Raw genomic sequence first — 16,313 nt, forward strand, 5'->3', positions numbered from 1 at the left:
ACATACAAAGTAATGATAGACAGTAATGAAAATGGATAAAATACATGATATATGACATGCATAAATGTCATATTTTTTACTAAAGATGTCAGGTATAAAAGAATATATACTTTATGAACCCATTTTTTAATAATGCTTATAGAAAAGGAAACATCATACTTTGTGTCACCAACCTTAAAGAAGCACAAATGTTACTTTAAAAACATAACATTAATTAATGGCTATTGTTTTCAAGGGTGGAGAGGGAGTACTTATTAGTATTTGGTATAATATGGCAGGATTCTGTGCAGTTGGCAACATTCCATTTATTTTCTGCTCTGGGAGGGTTTTAAATCACTGATCTGAATCTTTTTGTGTGTGTACTTTGCTGTGTGTGTTATGTATCACCATAGCAATGTTGAAACTGTGATGTGTTTTTGTTGTTGTTTTCCCATAAGCTGACAAATGTCCTACCCAATAATAGGTTATTTCCTTTCTCTCCAAGTAATGAAAACTTATTGTTTGAACTCAATTCTTGAGCAAATAATTGCTAAAACACCCCTTTTTTCCAATTTCTTTAAAAAAATGGAAGAACTGTTTGTCATATTAGCAAGACTTTCATAATTGCTTAGGATTTTGAATTTTAATCTGCCATAAGGCACCCACTTGGAAAATGTACTTTTCATAGAGAATATAGACCAAGTCCTTCTGTACTGATTCTCAATTTATTTTTTAATCACAATTTTCATTGAAAAAATTGCTTCATAAACACTGGTGAGACCTAGACCTTAGAAAATATCATTAACAATAGGGTGAAGTTCATTTATGGAACCAGAATTTATGTACTGTGTCCAGAGACACAAATTAATTTTCTCTTCTATTTCAGATAAAAGTGTAACAAAATTATCTCTACTGTAGTTTTTCTCATGTCTATGTTTTGGAAGAGTTTAAAGTGCAACTGCCATATTAACCTGAAGTCTCTGAGCACTGGGGAAAAGGGAAGATTAGTTGCAGCAGTGTGGCAACGAGATGAGATGAAAAACTAGTCTAGTTTTTCTGACTCTCTAGTTACTGACTGTGCTATGTATGGAACTTGGCTTTGTGACATGATACTAATTTCAGCTACTTCCAGATTTGTATGTCAAGATTCATAGTCTGTGTGGGTTCAAAGTTCTGGATATGTATGTGTGGATTTGGGGGCTTTATCACCTTCATTGATTGGCCTTGGGTGAATTGTTTGTCTTCTCTAAGGCCTAATGACTGTATTTATATGATAGACAAAATTGCATTCACCTTGCAGAGTTTTCATGCATACATCTGGCATGCAGTAAGGTAACTCAACAAATAAAAAAGATATTATCTACACTAATGTTTTCAAACCATTATTTATATTGTTAAGGGACCAATACCCATGGAGGAGAGAAAAATCACCTAGTATCACATGACAAAGTTAGAATAAAACCTAGGTCTTCAGACTCACAGCTAGGACCCTTCCCATCAACTTCTTTGCTTCCCAAATCATCATCAGTCCTTATCCAACAACTTATAATAGAGAAAAATAAAAAGAATAACAGCTACACTGCAGCCCACTGCCCTCAACTTTGCAGGCTAATTTTATAGATTTAATTGGATTGGCATGGACAAGATTTGTCTTAATAAAAGAATGCATTCATTAGGTTGTAAAGTATAACCCCAAGCAGGAGACAGCATGTGACAAATTACAGAAATAACAAGGTTCTGAGTGGCCCAGCAAGTGCACCTGCAGCTGTCCCACCTGGGGCTGTGATTTCATTACCCTCATAAACCAAGGCAAGGTCAGACTTAGTCAGACTTCGATTAAGAGGCCCCCAAGGAGATCCCAGGTGCAAAAGGAACTAACATAGATGCTATGAGAGATATGTGTGACATTCTCCTTCCTGTCCTGAAGTGGGCCTTGCTGGGGCATCAGAACCATGAGGTTAGTTAAGTGGGCCCAACAGTGGGCCTAAGCCAGAAAACATGGGTTAGATTTGTCTTTAGTCTTTGTTATGAGTGTGAGTCAGGAAAGTTTTCCATAAACTGCATGCGAACCTAACCTTGCAAGTTTGTTCAGGTGCGGCTGTTTCTGTTAGGAGGCAAGAAGAATAAATCTGTTCCTCTATTTGCTGGTAAGTGGCCTGTCTTCTATAAGCTAGTGCCAGTTGGATGAGAATGAAGCCAACGTTCTTGAGCCTTGGGAATTGCATGTGAAGCCAGTTGACCTGGCCACATTTCAGGTCCCCCAATTAGATCTGCTTTTCTAAGTGGCTCCTGCAGTTTCAAATTTTCCTTCTCAGAGTTGACGATGCAAAACGATCCCTGGTGGTGGAATACCTCTTCCAACACCAGCTGGCAAGATGCCTTGAGCTATATTTAAAGCAGAGGGGGCATGGAACAGTAAACCCCATGTTTCCAAGATGCATTCTGTATAAAAAGATCTTAAGAGACAAGGTAAAAGAAAGTCATAGTGATTTAGGGGTGAAATGTTTTATGATTTTTAGACTATACACATGTCCTAGAAAAGCCCCACAGTGTCCAGAAGTGAACCATGGGCAATTAGTGGAAACACAGTTACTCCTTGATTGAGATACAAAATCCAAATACCAGTTTTGAGAATGTCATGATCTTACTGTATCTAATAAACTGTTCACATAACCCCCAGTACCTGAGGTCTGGAGTATTTTAAGGGGCTTTATTAATTCCCTTTTGTGGGTAAGTCATGAACCTAGGGCTAAAATGTGGCTTCACAGTAGCTTGATTAGGCTACATGGGTGGGGGAAGTGACCCCTGGGGATTTATGGGACATCAGGGAGTTAAATCAGATGGAAGAATTACTGGAAATAACCACAGACTGGGCAATCCAAAGGGTTGTAAAAACTACATGTAAGGAACACCAAGGGCCAAAGCTGGGAACACTAAACTTTATCTTCAAGTAGAAGGACCAAGTTGAAATCAGGGAGTGAAAGGAAAAGCACAGGGGGTTCCAAAAGTCTGTTGATAATACAATGAAATAGAAAAGATAGACACACAGCAGAATCCTGAGATGTTTGCCTTTAATTGGAGCTACAGTTTTTGTGTTTTTATTCCATTTCATTCCATTTGATTAGTTTTTTTTTTGTTTTGGTTGGCTCCAAGCTACATCAATATGCCCACTTTGAACTCCATATTAACTTCACTGCAATCTGTTTGGGTTTTGTTGTTTTTGTTAGAATTACTCAGACAAATGATTCCAAAGTATACCTGGAGGCTTAGTTGCTGATGGATTTGGTAAGGTCCAATACCTATTTTTTTAAACCTCAATTGTATAGTTGATTTACATCCACAAATGCAACTGTAGATTTTTACCAGGAAAGAATATTGTAAAAGCAAAATAAAATGTGATTAAAAAAAAAAGATATGATAGTCTGCCAGATGCCTTTTGGGTCCATAGCTTGATACCATTTAACCCTGTGTACACCTTAATAATGGTGGTTGTTTTTCCATTGGTGTTTGCTTAACAGAGGAAATAATTGTTTCATCTCCTGAGAAATGAATGAATATGCACTGAATATCCAGCAAGCAAATGGTAGACTCTGCTTGTTAAGAAATTACCCCTTCTCCAAATAAAAATCCAATAAAGAAATGTGGGCAACCAACTCTCTCTCTCTCTCTCTCTCTCTCTCTCTCTCCCCTGGCAAACTGGCAGTAGTTTGACTAAGAGTCTTAAAGGAGGAGAATTTTTTGATCTCAAGTGAAACTTAAAAATTCTACCTCTCTCCCATCACCTCCCCAATTTGTAGTACCAAGACACCTACAAAGGCAATATAATGGCAACTGGGAATCTACCATAGAATAGCCCCAAGCTTCTCATATTACCGAGACCAGAGCAAATACATTCACACTGTAAATATCTAGGGTGAGTGCTGTCTAAAGATCTGGGACTTCTAAGAAGTCACTGTGAGAAAGCCCTCTATGAGAGAAGGAGGACTTCCAAATAGGTTGCCACAGTTGGTTGATATAAGCAGAGCAGCTGGGGCCCTGACCTCTTGGATATAGGCCATTTGAGATTCTGGGAAGCTGGTGGAGAATCTTGATCTTCTGAGTACGTAGGTGGTAGGATAAAGTTAGAACTTGTTGAGATCTTGAAATGGGCAGAACCAAGGTTTTGAGGTGGGTGGGGTCAAAATCTTGAGAAGGACAGACTGTGAGAGTTGCTGGTATACTCATCATTTCAAAAATATTAAAACTAGAAATAATGAATACCCTTGTCTTAGGGAAGGTACATTTGAGTGTCTTATGTATAAACATGTTTATACGCACGTGTTTGTGTGTGTGTATGTGTGTGAACAGAAAGGAAGAAAAATATCTGTGACAAGAGGGTCCTATTTTTGCAAAAGACCAGGTCTGGCAGTCCAAAATTCCAAGTCTGCTTTGATAGCTGATCATATTCTGGGACCCTTTATAAGATACAGGAAATCTGCATCATTCAAAGTGTAGCCTGGATTGAAGTGTCACTTTGCGGGGTTCCTGGTCTGGATTAAGTGCTATTGAGTTTGTTTGTGCTTTTGGCGAATTATTAGTTCCTTGGTGCTTCAGTTTCCCTCTAAGATAAGAATAACAGTAATACTTACCCATAGGATTATTGTGAAATTTAAATAAATCAAGTGACATAAAGTTCTTAGAATGACCTTTGAGGTGTGCTAAGTTCATAGTCATTGTTGGAGATAAGTTATTAAAGAACCTGATGGAAAGTACGGGACCTCATCCACAAAAATACATGTTCACACTCACTAAATTTTGCATATAGTGTGCCGATGAAGTATGTACAAGACTCCTCCTGCTGAAGGTGCCTCCTGGGTCTGGGTCTGAGCATGAAATAGCTTACTGGATACTTTCAACCTGCTCATAGTCTGGTTGAAAACCATGCCAAGAGGGCATTTACCTAAACTGGGTGCTAAGATTTCCAGGAAGAAGCATTTGTGGCCAAACTGATGAGCACATCCTATGGAATGGCTATCATTTTAAAGTGTAGTAGGGAGTAATTTCATTGAGAAGAGGAAGAAATATGAACCCTAGTTTGAGCAATGGAATACATAGTGAAGGTAGAAGGCTGTCTTGTGGCAGAGCATTCAGTCTAATGTCTTTTGCTGGGTCTGCTTCTGTTTCCCTCTTGGGTTTCTGATATGTTTTCCTTTTGGCACACTGTCTTTGACTTTATCTGAATACCAACACACCATTCAGGTACTGTCAGATGCAGGCTGATAGCAATCTCAATTCCAGAAGAGAAGATATGGCCAGCCCAATCAGTAACTTGCACTTACCGTGTGTTCCTGTCTAGTCTGACCAGTGAGATGCAGGCATCTGTGGCTGTAAGGTCCATTGGGGGTAGGGGGTGGTTAGCTACCTAAAGACATCTCCTCAAGAAACAGGTATCTACATAAATGGGGAGGTGGAGATTTGTTCCCATTTCCCTACGGAAGCATGTTCCAGTTCCAAATATTGGAGCATTTAACCACATTTTAAAAGGTGAACTGGTTTAAAGTTTCCCTGAGGCACTTATTTCTCCAACAAGATACCCCTTAGTTCCTCCCTTTTCCTTTGCCTTCTTTCCCTCTCTTCCCTTTTCTCTCTTCTTCTTCCTCTCCCCTGCCCTCTCCCCTCTCTCTCCTTCCCTCTCCCCTCTCTCTCCTTCCCACTTCTGTCTTCCTCCTCCAGAATCCTCCAGATCTGTGAGAGAAGCTGTCAAGAATGGGATAAGCCGGTCCTGGTTAAAAACACATCACAGTGCAAAAGAGATCATGCTTTTGCTAAACCTGAACATCCGCTAAAGAAAAAGGAGGTTGGGGAGTTCAGAGAAAGTTACTGATTTCAGCCTCCACTTTTGTTATCACTCCACAATACCAGAGATGTGCCCTGGTGGCTCAAGAGACAGTGATGGGTGAACTGTTACAATAGGGGCCTGTGTGCGGTCACGGACCTTGAATACACAGGAGGGAATGTCAAGCAGAGAGCTTCATGCCTACAGTGAATGGCCCTGGACTCTCCAGAAGTTTAATTTTCAAGATAACTGTCTTGGGGAAGGGGTGTAAACAGAAATTTATAAAATAAGAAATTTGCTTGGCTATAAAAATAATAATAATTTAGAAAGTTGTCTGTTTTGTTGCTGAGTATCTCTGTTACCATAGAGATAAATTTTATTTAGAGATCCCCAGTGTCATCCACTGACATATACTGTCATATCCATCTTAGTCACTGTGAATTTCCCTTGCTAAAGCTACAGATTCCCTCTGGCTGTTATTTTCTGGTGAGTGCTGGCAGTGTGTGGCCTCTGGCTCAAGCTGGATTTTGAGAAGCTGTAGAACTCAGTTTCTGAACTTCCAGGTGACACACAACCTCCTTCCAGTAGCCCCAGGAAACACTTGGGTGGAATCAGCAAGAAATCACATTAATCTAGGCTTGCCTTTCTGTTTTCACCTTTTCCTGAAAATTCTCCTATTTTGGAAATAGTTCTGGGCAAATATAGCTCAGATGAATAATGGGAATAATAACAGCTGATATCTGCATGACATCTTTAAGTTTTTATTTAAAAAGGATTCCATAAACATTAAATAGCACAAAATCCCATCATATTTATTTCTTATCACATTAGCCAGGTGTTCTGTTATATACTGGGGGTATTGTGAAAGTCAAATATTTGGGAGAAAATCATGTAACATGATAGATCTGTATGTGTGTATGTAATCATAACTAGTAAAATAATGATATAACTCTAACGAATAGGTGTTTAAAAATGAATGGGCTAGTTTGATTTCTCTTTCTTTATTTACACTGAGGATCCATGGAGGAGTCTTTGAGGAAGTGTCATTTAAACCAAACTCAGAAGTATAAGAAGAAATTAGCAATGTTAAGAGAACCGGCAATGCATTCCAGGCCTTGGAATACTGTGTGAGGGCATTGAGGCATGGAAGAATACAGGATTTTCAATTAAATGAAGAGCCTAGTGAGCCTAGTCCATAATGAACAAGAGGAAATAAATTCAAGAAGAATGAGAGAGGTGAACAGGGGCCACTGTATGTAGAGAATGAAAGTCATGGTTAGGAGTTTGGGTTTATAAGCAATATGAAATTTCTGCATGTGTTGGGCAGCAGAATAGAATTAGATTTGCATTTCTGACAGGTTACATATTGTAAACCATAGAATGTCTAATGGATAACCTTGGCATCATTAGAAAAGGGTTCTCCCCTTGGACAAATGACCTGCATGTTTTCTAGTTGCTATACTTCTGATATTTCCTAGACTTCCTCTAAATATCTGGCAAGTAAATTCAAACTGTTTGATGTATAAACCATAATGTTTATTTCCCTGGTGTAAGGCTGCTCCCGTACTTGCTCCATAAGATGGGAAGTCAATGTGTTCAGTCTTGTTCAGCTCCAGCACGTCTCTTCAATATGGTATGAGAGCTGGAGACCTGTACACTTTGCTGACCTTTCTGGCAATGATGCCTATAGATCATCATATGATGCCTATAGATATTCTGAGTCTCATGTGCAATAAACTTACTGGCCACTGTGAGGGAGAAAAAATAACTAGAGAGGGACAAAGCAGATCCTGACTGGAGAGAGTAAATAATGATTGTGAGTTGGGAACTGGTAAAGGCTGAATTGTGTTCTTCCCAAGTTCTATGTCACAATCCTAATCCCTAGTTCCCCAGAATGTAAATGTATTTGAAGATAAAGTCTTTAAAGAGGTTATAAAGTTAAACCTAAACCCTTAGAGGAGACCCTACCCAATATGACTGATGTTCTTAAAAGAAAAGGAGATTAGAAAACTGGCACACAGAAAAGAAAGATCATATTAAGACAGGGAGGAGATGATGTCTGCAAGCCAAGAGGAGAGGCCTTTGGGAGAAACCAACTCTACTGACACCTCAATTTTAGACTTCTAGTTTCCTGAACTATGAGGAAACAAAAGTCTGTTGTTTAAGCCATATGGTTGTTATTTTGTTATAGTATTCTAGAAGATGAATTCAGGAACTTAAATAAAATGGAGCAAAGGCAAAAAGAGCCAAGAGATGGACATGACAGGAAAGATAAGGACAAAGGTTAACTCCACTCCAATGGCTGTCATACTAATGCTCAACATCAAATGTCCCCATTTTTTCTCTTGGGCCTATGGTAAGACTGTCCTTCCTCACCCCTTCGAAGATAGTGAAGTTCATGTGACTCCTTTGGCCAATGGAATATGAGAAAAGGGGATGTGTGTCTAGATGGACAGAAACTTGCCTTTCCCTTCCACCATATTGATGAGCGACGTCTCTCACGGTGGCTGCTTTGCAGCCTGAATGGGATGATGAGGAATAGAGCTCCTAGAATCCTTTGGCAGATTTGTGCTGTAGGAGAGAAATAAGCTTTTCTTGCTCTAACCAATGAGAAACTGGGGTTACTTGTTACCATGATATAACTTGACCTATGTAAACTGACATACTCATGATCGCTGAGCTCCTCCACCCAGGTATGGCAGAAAGCAGAAGTCAATTATGCTAAGGAACTAAAGAAAACATTCTAAGGCTAGGAGATAGCTGTGAACAATTTACCTATCCAAGCTTTAGCATGGCAATCCTGTGGTCTGGCTAAGGTAAGTGAGTGTTTAGCCGTCAAACTCACAGAGGAGTTGTTACTGTCTGCATGCTATTTTCAAACACAGTGTTTTTCCATGTTTTAGCTAATATGGTCCATTCCTTACCTGTCTTGTGATAACACTGATATTTCATGTTTTTCTGATATTTAGTTATTTCTAGGAGTGTTCATGTGATACTGAAATAGCTCAGACAAAACCCAAATTAGCAATGTCCTCTAAGCGTCATGACCAGGGAACATACATACAAAAATGCACTCAGGTTGAATAAGACTAACATAAAAGGAATATGAAATAGAAAAAATAATTACCTGGAAAAAGGAAAATATATAATATAGCAAACCTATGGGTCAAATCGGTGAAAGTAGTTGGAGGTAAAAAGTAGTTATAAGCATCCTGACCTTCCCAATAAGGAAGAAAATGCTAAACATCTATAATGCTCAGGGGAAAAAGTGAGGTTTTTGAAAGCACTGCATGTGGAAACCAGAACTGCTGCATTGATTCCTATGCAGGTGAATAAAGTTCGTGGCCCAAGGAGAGGGTTAACTCAGAAAGGGAAACACTAGGTTACTCTCAGGGGTATCCCTTGTTTGTGGTACTTAGATCAAGAAAGAGTTCTTCACAACAGACACTAGTATGGCAATATGTAAATCAATGGATGTGTAACTGATGTAATTCTGCAATCTGTATATGGGGTAAAAATGGGAGCTCATAACCCACTTGAATCAAAGTGTGAAATATGATATATCAAGAACTATGTAATGTTTTGAACAGCCAACAATAAAAAATAAAAAAAAAATAAAAAAAAAATATAAAAAAAATAAAAAAATAAATAAATAAAAATTGATTTAAAAAAATATATAATATATGGTTGGAAAAATAGATTCCCATACTCAAATTATTCTCAATGTACTTGTAATTGTCTAATAGCTGAGCCAAATATCAGTTTTTGTATTTATATTGAAATTAATTAAAATTAAATACATTGGACTTTCAGTTCTATCTCTGACACATAAAGAGCTTGGAAATTGTTACTGTCATTCTTTTTTTTTTTTTTGCAAAATATAATTATTATTATAATTAATGTTAAAACAAAATTTACAGTACAAGTAGATTTGAATTTGCTTATATGAAGAATTAACTTTCTTAATACAAACAGTTAAATGCTTAAAAATTTAACTAGATTTACTAGAGGGTAAAGTTAGAACAACTAACGAATGAATTTCAAATCATGTATGATTTGGCAAATGAAGTTTAAATGTAATCTCAATATAAAACTTGTATATTATCTAATAACTTAAGTTTTATACTATGTGTCCTAATGAACTGTCATTTCACTGGAAAAACTTTGAGGCCTCTACTCCCTTATTAAACTGTGAACATTTTATTAAAAAAAAAAAAGGATGCATACAGATTTTGATTCAAACATGAGCATCCTTACTAACTAGTTAGGTGATCCTAGATCAGTAGTGAACCTCAGTCAGCCTTGGTTCCTTTCTTACATAAATAAGGATAGCAAAAATATTGATATCACAAGGTAACTATGCAGGTCAATGAAAACACTAATGAGCCTTGTGCTCCATGTTGGAAGGGATGCTTTAACAGAGGTAACATTAGTTCACACAAATGATACTACTTTATATTTTTTAATCACATACTTGGAGGCATGGATATGCTATGACTCCATATACATCTCTCAAATTTAGAATAAAATGGGTGGTCAATTAAATAACATTAAATAAATTTGCTATTCACCCAAAAATGCTAATAAAAGAGCAAATCAGAGACATGCACCTAGTATATTATTTATGGCCACCTAATGGCCTCAGCAGCAGCAGCAGCCTGGTAAATCAGAAACCCACGGACGTGCAGGGTCCCCATGGGACTGGCTCCAGCTATTCTCTTTCCAGGCATGAAGGGCCTGATAAGAGAGATGGGCTACTAGGATGACTTCAGATGCACATGGCATTTTGATTTAGTCTTTGAATAGTAAAAGTCCCTGGGTCATCATTTTTTAATCTGTCAAGAGACAGTGAAGAGTAGGAAATAGAAAGAAAAACCTTTAGAAAATTGGAACATGCAAAAAAAAAAAATCTGTGAAAAGAGCTATGGGAACTCTGCTGAAATATTATTTAATGAGGATCAGCTCAAAGAGTGGTTTGTTTTATTTTGTATCAAATTAGCTTGTTTGTCTTAAACATCCTTATGTCCTGAGAATTGTAGATGATGCCTTGTGCTATTGAAGTTTGATTTCAGTTCATCAAATCTGGATTTTGCTTATCCTCTTTAGTAAAAAAAAAAAAAAAAAAAAAAAAAAAAAACTATTAGAAAATTCTTTTTCTACTTTCCCTTGATAGTTTTAGTTTTTTCCATGGATCAGTGGCGATGCCTTTGTACCTGGTCATGGAGCATGTTAACTCAAATAACAGAGACTCTAAAACAAAAAATGTGATATGTGTTTTCTGTTTAGGATTCTTTAATCCATTGTCCCTTCCTTTCTTAATGCAAACCGAATGTTCATTAGCAATATGTTTATTGAAAATTTTTAAACAAGTGCCTAGTTCCCAATGTTCCAGGCACTATTCTAGAATACATTATTAATAATATAAGCAAATTTATTAGTTCTCATAGATTTACTTTCTTTAGGAGGAGGCAGAAAGTAAAGTAGCTGCAAACGATGAAATGGTATTAGTGTAAATACTGTAGAAAATTAAAAATGGGAACAAGAAACAGAGATCAGGAGTGTCAGGTTAGAAAAGGCTTGATTTTAAATATTACAATCAGGATAAACCTCACTGTGAAGATGATATCATATCAAATTATAACTAAAACTTTGGTCTTCTTTAATGGTCCCAAGTATTTTTGTTGTGAATCACTAATTCTGTGAGATGAGCGTATGTGATAGTGAAAATCGTCAAATAAATGTAAAAAGTTTTGGTTTCTTAGACTACAGATTTTCTTATGATTTACAACTTTGGCCATATTGTCTAATTTTTCTATGTAGCATTTTTGTTATTGTGATTTCCAAACATTCTTTCATGGCAGATTTTACTTACTGTTTATTTTGGGCAGCTTTGTGTTGCTGTGACCAATATACCTGATAAGAAAGAAAACATTTATTTTGGCTCATGGTTTCAGAGGTTTCAGTCCACAATCAGTCAACTCCATTGCTCTGAGTCCCAGATGAGGCAGAACCTGAAGATAATTCCAGGGAGACATATATGAATGAGGCAATCAAGATATACACAGTACAGTATAAGAAGATGTAAGTACGTTTAACAGAAGTTACAGAAGGAATTAATAAAGGGAATGAAGAAATGTATATATGCAAATAGATTACAGCTAAGTGTTCTTCAAAATTGTGAAGTCAAACTTAGGTACCCCAATAAAACATGAGTAGAATAAATCAAAAGGCAATCTTTATTTAAATGTACAATGAATCACAAAGTAAAACAGTCAAAGAGATCCAGCTATTTGCTATTTATAAAAAACTTTATTTATTTATTTTTGTGGCGCTGGGGATCAAACCAGGACCTATATGCTAAACATGCATTCTACCACTGCACTATATACAGAGATTCAAGAAACATCATCTAAATATAATAATAAATACAGATTGGAATTAAAAAATTAAATGACAAATATTGTAAATACTAACCATGAAATACTGTTGTGGTTATATGAATATATATCAAGTAAAGTATAAGTCAAGGAGTATTGCTGTAGATGTTTCATAAAGCTAAAATACTAATTCAAGGGCAAGATATAAAAAAAACTAATACCATTCATCTAATATTATTGCTTCAAATTATATACAAAGAACATGACAGAATTGAGGGAAGTACCCTGGAGCTATTCCACAGCTGAATGCACTCCCTTGACCTTAGGAGAAGAACTGAGCCTGAAAGGTAAGAAGTCAGTTAACACCTGAGATGAGATATTGTCAATGTGTACAAAATACTGTCCTTCATGGGTACAATAGAAAGCAGGGTGGGTGGAGGGCATGTGGAACAGGGAACAAACAGTGTTTGACTCACTGAAGAAAACATTAATGTAGGTTCCTTATGGAGAAGGAAGATGACATAGGGAAAACTGTAGATGCAGAAAAGAATGAAGAGCAAAGAAAGAATAAATACATAATAAAATTTTGGTGAGATATTGTCTCCTAAGTTAATAATAATTATAATGCCTTGTCAAGGCCAAAGTATATACAAACAAATCATAATATAGTACATAAGTTAAGGTGAGATAAATGGGTTTGAAAGTTCTACGTGTCTTATATTATTAGAATGATTTTAAATATTAATTTATACTAGATTATAATCAACCAAGAGTATTTGTCTAAGCCTCCAAGGTAGATACTAAAATAATAATAAGATAATGTACAACTAGTGAAATGGTAAAGGAGGTAGTGGGATAATAAAATACCCAGGGAAGACAAAAAAATTAGGCAAGATAAGAATATTGAGCAGTTGAGACCAATAACAGATAGAATAAAATGGAAAGTACAAAATCAAGCATATTAGTACTTTTTAAATGAAAATACAATAAATATTTCAATTAAAAAGCAAAATGTTAGACTAGATTAAAACACAATTATCTGATGATTATAAGATACATTGAATTTAAGAATTCAGAATATAAAATGATGGAAAATATTTCATGTAAATCACAATGAAAAGAAAGCTGATATAATAATGGTAATATCAGACGATGAAGATTTCAAAGTACTAATTTTTAAAGATTGGTGTTATTTCTTAATGATAAAATGTTCAGCTCTTCAGAAAAATCTACACATTTTAAATTTGTATAACCTTTATGACATAGAGTGAGAACATCCTTATCATAAGCACAATTAAAAGATATAAACAACACTCCTAATCTTGTTGGGAGATTTTAACTGATAAAACAGCAGACAAAAAATCATTAAGGACAGAGAATATATAAACAAGTGATTGTTAAAAACAATCAGATTTATTCACAAAACACTGCAAATGATAACTGCAAAATGCACAGTTTTTCAAGAACAGAGAAAATGTTTACTAATGAATAATGTTGAGCCATTAAACAAGCCACAACAACAAAGACTTTAATTCCTTCAAAGGATTTTATCTTACCACAGTAGAAATAGCTAAAAATCAACAATAAAAAGAAAATAACAAACATTTTTTAAATTAAAAGGTACACTTCAAATAACCCATGGATCAAAATGGAAATTTCAATGCATAGTAAGCATTTTGAACTGAATATAAAAAAATGAGGGAATGCAGCCAAAACTTCAGAGAGAGGGAATTGGATAGATATTATTGTAAATATATTTTTAGAAGCTTGAGATGAATTATCCAAGCATATTTCTCAAGAACATAGAAAACACCTGAGAATTAAATTTTAAAAGGAAAAAAAATCCTAAGATAAAATAATAAAATAGAAAATTAACAAATAATTTTAAAATTCCACAAAGCGAGACAATGTGCTTTAAAAAAAACACTATCATAATCAGTAACTCCATAGTAATAAATGATCCATAAAAATAGGAAGAAAATGTACAAATAACCAATATCTCTAATAAAAAAGGCATATCACTATTATAGATGCTAGAGACATTAAAAAATTCACTTGAGAAAAATTTACTATATTAAAGAATATAACCTATATTCTGATATATTTGAATATTTTGATTAAATGGATAATCTTCTGAAGCAAACATTTGGATAGTGTAATATCTATTGAAGAAATTGAGTCAATAATTTCAAATCCTCCCACACAGACATTTACATACGAGAAGGCTTTGCTGGAATACTGGAATATTCTAGCAAATACTCGCTTGAGAAATGACATCAATATTGTACAAACTCTTCCAGAATATAAAAAAGTGTGAATTTCCTACTTCATTTAGTAAGACTAAAGTAAGTGTCATGTACCAAATCTAAATGAGAATTCTGTAAGAAAGCAAAAATTATAGTTTAATCTCTCTTGTAAACCAGTGCATAAAAATCCCTCAAAGTATTAACAAAACAAATTAAGCAATGAATAAAGAGTATTATATGAAAATAAAGTTTAGCTAATTCTAGGAATGTAAGATTGGTTTCATATTTGAAATCAGTGTAATTCATCATGTTAACAAAAAAGAGGGGGAAAATCATGTGATTATTTTAATAGACATAGAGGAAATAATTTGATAAAATTCAACATATATTTTATAATAAAATAATAATAGAAGGAAATTTCTTTAATCTCTTGGAAGTTACCTGCAAAAACCAAACAAAACTAAAAAAAAGTCCACACACAAAACCCCCCCAAAACAACCATCATTATATTATGTTGAAGAATTGAAAGCATTTCGTCAACACTAAGAAAGAGAATGTCCCTTTAGAATTTTTTATTCATTATTACATTACAGGACCTAATCTGTTCAATAATGGCAGAAAAATTGAAAAAATTGCAACTTATTCACAGGTTATATGGTTAGGATGTGTAAACAATTCAAAATATATAAATAGAACTACTGGGGATTGCCAAACTATACTGTTATATTGTATGCATGTATGAATATGTAACAAAAAATCCCACCATTATGCACTACTATAATGCACCTTCCTATAAAAATATGGAAAAGAAAAAAATCATTTTATTGGAAGAACCAATTCTGTTTTGAAGTCATCAACAATAATTAGAAGGAAAACATATTCTTTTAATTTAGAGTATAATTTATAGTGGTACCCAAAATATAAAATAAATATAAATAGATGTATCAAAGCATATGCATCTTCTCTGTAGAAAATACAAAACATTATTAAAATGAAAAGAATGAAATAAATGAAGGAACATGGTATACTTATGAAGTTGAAACTCAATATTGTAAAGATATTATTTTTCTCCTAACCTAATCTAAAGGTTTAATGTGAATTTTATCAAAATCCCAGTGGGCTGCATTTTCAGGCAGAAATTGGCAAGCTGACTCTAAAAATTAAATGAAAATGAAGAGTGCCAAGAACAGCAAAGAATAAGAACAAAATGTATAAACTTACTGTACTGGTCATCAAAAATCATTAGAAGTTATAGTAATTAGGACAATATGTTAAAGCTGTAAGGATACAACTGAGTAGAATAAAATGGGTGTTAGGTAAGAACAAAGGACTGCTAATTTCTCTAAGTGTTGTCTGGGTGTTGGTGCTACCCACCAGTTAAAAGTCTGATTCTTCAGTTGAATACATGGAGGATAATGTTTTCTTTTCTATCCTCTTGAGTTTAAGTGTGATCATTGGTCATTTGATTTGCTTTAGCCACTGAAATGAAAACATAAGGATATGCATTTCCAGGATTGATCTTCAGAAGTGAAGGACCCTTCTCAGTCCTGAATTAAAGTACAGTTGGTACTTGAAATGGGACACTGCCATAACAAACATATACATTTGAGACGCAAGCATTGTGGCTATTTGACCTCTGACGAGAAATCTATTTGAAAACCTGAAAGATGGTGAGCTACATAATGGTAAAAGTTGGTTAAAAGCATTGTTTTTGGTAACTCAAGGACAAATCACACGACTAATGAAGCAGCTCTACTGGAAAAGAGTGGGCACAGTGCTGTGTGATGGTTACTGTGGGCTGCATTTGGGAAGTTATTTTAAGAATGAGATGATGCTGGGCATGGTGGCGCACACCTGTCATCCCAACAGCTCGGGAGACTGAGGCAGGAAGATTGC

This window comes from Marmota marmota, unplaced genomic scaffold (assembly GCF_001458135.2).
Source record: "Marmota marmota marmota unplaced genomic scaffold, marMar, whole genome shotgun sequence".
Lineage (NCBI taxonomy): Eukaryota > Metazoa > Chordata > Mammalia > Rodentia > Sciuridae > Marmota > Marmota marmota.